The sequence below is a fragment of the Cyprinodon variegatus genome, unplaced genomic scaffold (genome assembly GCF_000732505.1).
Source record: "Cyprinodon variegatus isolate N-32 unplaced genomic scaffold, C_variegatus-1.0 Scaffold347, whole genome shotgun sequence".
NCBI classification, from domain to species: Eukaryota; Metazoa; Chordata; class Actinopteri; order Cyprinodontiformes; family Cyprinodontidae; genus Cyprinodon; species Cyprinodon variegatus.
In genome coordinates, this window is record NW_015150800.1 from 792,583 (window position 1) to 800,033 (window position 7,451).

The following is a 7,451-nucleotide window of genomic DNA, read 5'->3' on the forward strand; positions in this document are numbered from 1 at the left end:
AGGCAACAGGAAGTGCCAATTTTACCCCACTGAAACTACAGATTTTAATGCTGAAATGAAACAAAAATAAACTTTGAATTTCTTTGAAAGACAGAGCCACAGCACCACAGCTGCAAAGTAGAGGAAAATGGTAAGGAAAAGATTGCTGCTAGAGTTAATGCATGGGTTTCTCTGTTGTTTCAATTGTAGATTACTTAAAACTGATAATTTCTGGTCAGAATAACATTCCTAGTCAGAACCAGAGGTGGGTAGTAACTAGTTCAATTCATTCGTAAAATGAACTTCAGTAACTTTAATAAAAAGGTGCTTTTAAGAGTAGTTTTACACCATTGTACTTTTTACTTTTAATTAAGTAAAAATATGAAATAAAATATCCCTACTCTTACATTAGTAAAATGTCTGGCAGTAACTTAACTTAATGATAACAAGCTTGTTTTAAACAAATATTCATCTTTAGAGACACACCTTCTTATTTTTTGTACTCAATCTTTTCTTTTTCAATCTGCTGAGTCTGCTGTGTTACTTGGACGTTGAGTACAAATACAGTAAACTGCATACTGTAACTGAAAGGTATAGAGGACAATTTTTTTTTCCGAAAGGATCATCTAATTTAGGGTCCTAATTGTCAATCATTCTGGTGAGTTGTTTATATAAGGCCGTCCTATGTGCTAATGTCGTTAGCTATCTTTTTCTGCGCATGCACACTTTGCGGCTGTGGTGAGCTATGGTTTCAGACAGTCATTGAAGCTCACCTTTCTCACCATGGATCTTGTCATTCCAGTCATTCCAAAATAGTCGCTTCCCATACAGGAAGCTTTTTCAATTCATAATGTCAGAAGTAGCGTTGAGGGCAAGGCTTTTTAGAGAGGCTGAGTAATCTCTCTTTGTGAAATGGAAAACACAGAGTTTCCCTGGTTTCAGGTTATGAAAACTTAGTTGAAAATATATAGGGTTAATTTAGAACAGAGGTCACGGATTAGCGGACCAGGGTCCGGATCCAGACCCACCTGCTGGCTAAACTCAACCTGATTTAAAACATTTATAAATTAACAAATGTTGTCCAACTACCGTTACTTAATTCAGTTTGCGCTGCTTCCCCTGTTAACATGGTAAAGCCCTCCAAAGCATCCGGGACCAGGCTACATGTGAAACAAATTAGCCAATGAGCTGCTGTCAGTCTGGGTCGCTACTGCTAGCGACTTTTAGACACAGCAGGCAGACCTGTGGCAAGCCGGATGATGGGAAAGAAGGAGAAGAAGATGAGAAAAAAAGATCAGACAGAGTTAGGACTGCTGGAAGAAGCGCGGTGAACTGGTGAAAGAAAAGTGAAATGGTGTACTCAAAGATGACCCTGCACATTTTGAGTATGTTTGGCTCAACCTACTGCTTAAAGCAGGGAGGTTTAAGGGTGTGATTCCTCTGTAGTTGGAACACACCCTCTGGTACCCTTTTTTTAAATAGAGGGACCACCACCCCAGTCTGCCAATCCAGGGGAAGTTCAAGTTCCTTCTGACGGGGGACTCTGCCAGACGTTTCCCAGCAAACCCTCACAATACGTTTGGGCCTACCAGGTCTGACCGGCGTCCTCCCCCACCATCAGAGCCAACTCACCACCAGGTAGGGGTCTGTGGAGAGCTCTGCCCCTCTCTTCACCCAAGTGTCCAAGACATGCGGCCCCAGGTCAGATGAAACAACAACAAAGTCAATCTCGGCCTAGGGTGTCCTGGTGCCAAGAGCACATTTGGACACCCTTATGCTTGAACATGGTATTGGTTATAGACAATCCATGATGAGCACAGAAGTCCGACAACAGAACACAACTCGAGTTCAGGTCAGGTGGGCCATTCCTTCCAACCACGCCTCCCCAGGTCTCACTGTCTGTGCCGAAGTGAGGGTTGAAGTCCCCTAGAAGAAAAATGGAGTACCCCCCCCTAAGGACTCCAAAAAGAGTGGGTAATCTGAACTGCTGTTTGGCGCATAAGCACAAATAACAGTCAGAACCAGTCACCCCAAGAAGAATGTCCAGCCCCTCTCAAGGAGACTGGTTCCAGAGACTCTAGACCCATCTATCTCTAGCCGGAACCCCTCAACCTTGCACACTAACTCAGGCTCCTTCCCCATCAGAGAGATGACATTCCATGTCCCAAGAGCCAGCTTTTTCAGCCGAGGATCAGAACGCCAAGGTCCCCGCCCTCGACTGCCACCCATCACACATTGCACTGAGCCCTTTGGCCCCTCCTACAAGTAGTGAGCCCATTGGAAGGGGGACCCACGTTACCTCTTCGGGCTGTGCCCAGCTGGGCTCCATGAGTAAAAGCCCGGCCACCTGGAGCTCACCAGCGTGCCCCGCCTCCAGGCCTGGCTCCAGAGTGGGGCCCCAGTGACCCGCATCCGGGTGAGGGAACAGTAGGTCCATTTGTCTTACTCATCATAAGAGGTCTTTAGGCTGCTCTTTGTCTGGTCCCTCACCTAGGACCTGTCCGCCTTGGGTGACCCTACTAGGGGGCAAAAAGCCCCCAGACAGCATAGCTCCTAAGGTCATTGGGACACTCAAACCCCTCCACCACGATAAGGTGCCAGCCCAGGGAGGGGCATAATGTATGTACCCCTAATGTATAACATGGGTGCATAAACACATCTTTTTATTTCAATGTCAAATGCTGTTTAAAGTAACGGATTATAATTAAAAATGTCTCTGGACCTTTACTGGTTTTTGATTTTCTTTATTCGGACCCCGCTGATTTTTAATTGGTCTAGAGGGTCCATCAATGTGCCATTAGACTCACAAGATCAAGTAGCGACTCACATAACAGTATATACTGAAAATCCGGAGATCACACAATAGCAGAAAGAGTTAGAAATACAGCACAAGATAGCACTAACTTCTTTCACAACAGGTTTGCCATTTTTATGTTGAACTTTCCTAAATGGAAAATGTAATACGTTTATATCACAATACTTTGCCACCTTGTCTTACATCCTGTCTGACTCATGACATTCCAGTCCAATTGCAGCTTATGTCTGACTAAAATAGACCTATAATCTATTTTAGCTGGACCATCTGAGGCACAGTTGCTGAGAATTGTGAGTAGTCGGTGTGGTCTCATTCATTTTAATGTGTTGTATTTGTTATGAACATCATACACCCTGATTTTTTGTCATTTCTTTTGCCAAAATGGATTCAGTGTGTTTTAGCAGTGAGACTCTTTTTAACACTTAAATGTATAAAATTGCGGGTAAAATTGACTAGATATAATCCTTGAATCTCTCTCAGACTACAGGATAAATCTTAATATGCTAGATGTTGGATGTGGACAAAAACTGTGGGAGTTAAAGGATTCTAAGTTATCCAAAGATTTTAAAATTCGCCATGTGACAATTAATATTTCTCTCACATTTTCACTTCAGACTAAACAGATTTTTACCCATTAAAGGTTTGGATGATCATATATACCTTTCTTCTCACTTAACATATAGTTATTACCTTCATTTAATTGTCCATAGAAATTCCCAATAAAAGATAAAGCAGATAATAGTGGTAGCTAATTTGGCTAAATGTAAAAAGGTGAAGTACTGTATCTCAAAAACGTCATGTTTGTACTGTGTTGTGTTGTGCCTTAATCTATCAGAAACCAGTCAAATATATTTTTATTACAAGATTTAGAAGTTATATATATTATCCTTAAACAATCCCATATCTGTCATCAAAACAGTCAGGCAAAATAAAAGGAACAAGGTGTTTTCTGTGCTCTGTTCACTGAATTGCTTTATTCTGAACTTGCTTACATTAAAAGCAAACAACTTAGAGCACCAAAATGTATATTTTTTCCACAGAAAATGTGTAGGTTTAACAACATACCCCATGTAGCCAGTTTTAGCGATAAAGTGTTTTTGATTGTGTGTGTTGGCCGCTAAAACACAGAAATGTCAAAAGGACGTAGCAATTATGTTAGGGGGTTTGATTTATGGTTTAAATTTTGAACGCAGCTGGTCAAGCTTGAAACACACTATCATGCATGTGTAAAATGTGCACATACACCTCTGTGGACTAATGCGTAATTGTGCATGCGTTCTGGGCAGCCCTTTTCTAAATATGTCTCATGCAATCACACTCATGCTTTACTGTCGGCTGCTCTGGTGGTTAAGGTTTGGGCGGACACACACTATGTTCATGGGCCAACAATGGCTACGGTGTATGTGTGTGTGTGAGCATGTGGTTGGACTACCTCCTCATAGGCTCTCTACCACTCACAGATATAGATGATGTTATTATTTTAACATACTTAGCAGCTGTGTTTTTGGTGGCAAAACACAGTAGTCATTTTTCCACCACGAACATCTCTGATGGTTGAGGTGTATTTATATCTGGGGACTGTTTCACGCTACTTTCTCATGACAAGAAACCATTCTGGAAGCTTCTCAAAGTAAATTCTGGTTCTTCTTTGTGACACTCCATTTGCTCTAATTTAGGCTTTTGATATAAAGATCATTCCTTCTCTGCTTTTTTTTGATACAGCTTATATATTTGGATATACAGTATTTTTATTTTTCGCTACAAAATCCACCTTGATGTCAAGCCATGTTTTGGTATTCCACCTCACTTTAATAATGTTCCCAGGGTCTATGAGCAACCTTTAACTACTGGAATAAGGTGCTTTTCCACATGCTAAGACCCTTTCTTACACATTTAGACCCAGACCCTGACTTTCAACAAATACTTGTACATTTAAATTCAAAAATAGCCTTGAATCTTCTCTATTACAGGTTTACCTACATCCTTCATCTTGACTTGTCAATATTTACCCACTCTGCACTTTTCTTCAGATGTGTAAACCTGTGGGGTTTAGCTTTTGTAGGGCAAGGACCTCATCCTGAAGCCCGTTGGTTCGGTTACTCCTCATGAGACCCAACCAGGCTGACCAGGAATTGGTGACGCAAGGCCATTCCCCAGTGGACCCACCAACTGCAGGGGTAACCATGACAGACAATTGCAAAGAGGAGGATTCAGAGGCAGAGGCCTTCACTTCAGCAATCATGTGGAGAACGGCAGTGATACCTGCATGATTGGGAGAGATTATCCTCTGATGGTCCTCCATAATGAAATGTCCATAATAAACTATATTCAACCATAAGGATGTTAAGCAGTGCATTTGGAATCAGGACACCTATACAGTCAATGGTTGATGTCTGATAGAGCCCTCAGTCAACTCCCACCTCTGGCATTGCTATTTTGCGATTTCAGGAGAGGCTGGGCACATATAAGGGGTGTGAAAAACATTTTCTGCCTGTATTAACAATGTGCTTGCGTATACCTTTAGCTGTACTGTCTATGCTGCCTTTTATTGCAGTAAATGCCGAACTTAGTAAGTAATACCAGCAGTAAAGAATGGCATATTACTGAAGAAGGAATCTTATCAAGACCTGTTGGCTTATGGGGCTCCTGAAGCAGTTAACAGGTATAGTGAGACAAACCATACATCCGCTGGTGGTTGCAAAGACAAAAACGAGCCTGGAGCTTGCTGGGATCCTGGAAAAAGACCATTAGAATTTTTTAAAAGCAATTCTAATAAACATTCCACTGCATCTTGAAGCAGGAAGCCATGCTTTGCTAACACTGTTTACAACTACTGTTTTCTCCCGTGAGAAAATAATTGATCATTAGTAGCATTTGTAAAGCAACTGAAATAAAATCACTAACACTTTTTAAGATTATTTATTTTTAGTTTTCTCTACAGCCTTGTCAATAATATTGTTTTAGACAAACCTAACAGAGCCTTGTCAACAAATATATATGATGGGAATTATGCCAATTCTGTGTTCTGAGGGTACATTTCAGAAATCAAAAACATAATTGGTGGTGTAATTTTTTTTAATTAATTCTTAGTATTATTATTTTCAAACCACATTTGCTGTCACATTTTTAGTAGATGGAGAGAATGAGAAAGAAAGACAGAGAAAATAGTAAATAAAAAGACATTTTTTGCCTTAACTGCTCAGAACCATTTTCCAACTCTCTTTTTACCAACTTAGTTTGGTTTACCAAGTTTTTGGGGTTTTTTTTAGTCATGAATCAGAGGTATAACTTCCATTTTAAAATTAAACTTGTCATACATTATTCTCCTCATTCATCTAGTTCAAACCAGAAGGTTTCCTGTTCCTTTACACTGTTTATTACTTGTTGAGTGGCCTGTGGTGTTTGTCTCATTTTAAAATGCTGACACAAAGAAGGTCTCTGATTTGATTTCAACCATTTCACGTCACACTGCAACCCTTATTTTACTGCAAGTTAAAGGTATTTTGAGGAATATTAATTCTGGCTGCACTGGTGCTTCTTACCACCCACACAACAAACACACTCAAACTCACTTACCGGTCCCAAACTGAAATTATGGGTTTGACATCCCTCTCCTCCTGTTTTGTTGGTAACCCACATGGAGGTGTTCAGTGCCAACAAAGTGTGGAATAGGGTCACTCGTTCCCACAGTGCCACAAGATTCATATTCTTGCTTCTTGCACTCAGATCCTTGGCTATTGGTACCTCCTAAAGAACAAAATTTTCCACTCAGACCAAGAATAGTTTTTTGACTATTTGGTTGCTGTAGACCAAATACAAATAAACTTGATTTAGTTGCAAAATTATATGCATTTTTCTTTTCTTTTTCTTTCCTTTTCTGTTTTTTTTTTTTTTTTTTTTTCAAAATGAATAAAGAATTTTTTTGGTTTTTATTTGAGTCTATGTAAAAAAAAGGTTATCAATTAGTGGGAAAACATTATTTTATCTTCTTTGCTTACAAATGTTTGATGCATAGCCAAAATATTATTTACCGGTATGTATGAAGGAAGGTCAATACATAACAGACATTTATATTTTAAATTAAACTGTCTTGCAGAATATTTTCAGCTCTATTTACAAATCATAATGATTTTTAGTTAAACACTTCAACTTAAATTTCTTAAAAAGTTGTATTCTATGAAAAACCTACAACAATAAGTATCTTTCTCACACAGGAAAATGCAAGAATGACACTAAACACAATTTGACTTTTAACAGATATGACAAAAGAAAATAATTACAAATGCTAAATTTCCCATAAAAATTTTCAACACAAGATTCAGTCAGTGACACTGTTGTGTTTCTATCTCTTTAAAAACTGCTTGGATCTTTTAACAATCTGTTATGAATCCAACTCAAGGATTTTGTTGTTGATTCCAATTAGCATGTGTTCAAACAACAGTTTTATCAATGAGCAAACAGCACACAATATAAGGAAACAAGTGCTTTAGCAATAAAATTATTAAAACGAATGTCTCATAACAAGGCTTATTGGTTTGGTTAGTGCTAGATAGTGCAGCAGATCTGTGCTTAGATTATAGTGAAGAACAAGACAATTCTTGGAGGGAATGAGTTAGATTCTTTTTAATATAACATACAGGGGGGACATTTCAGATTC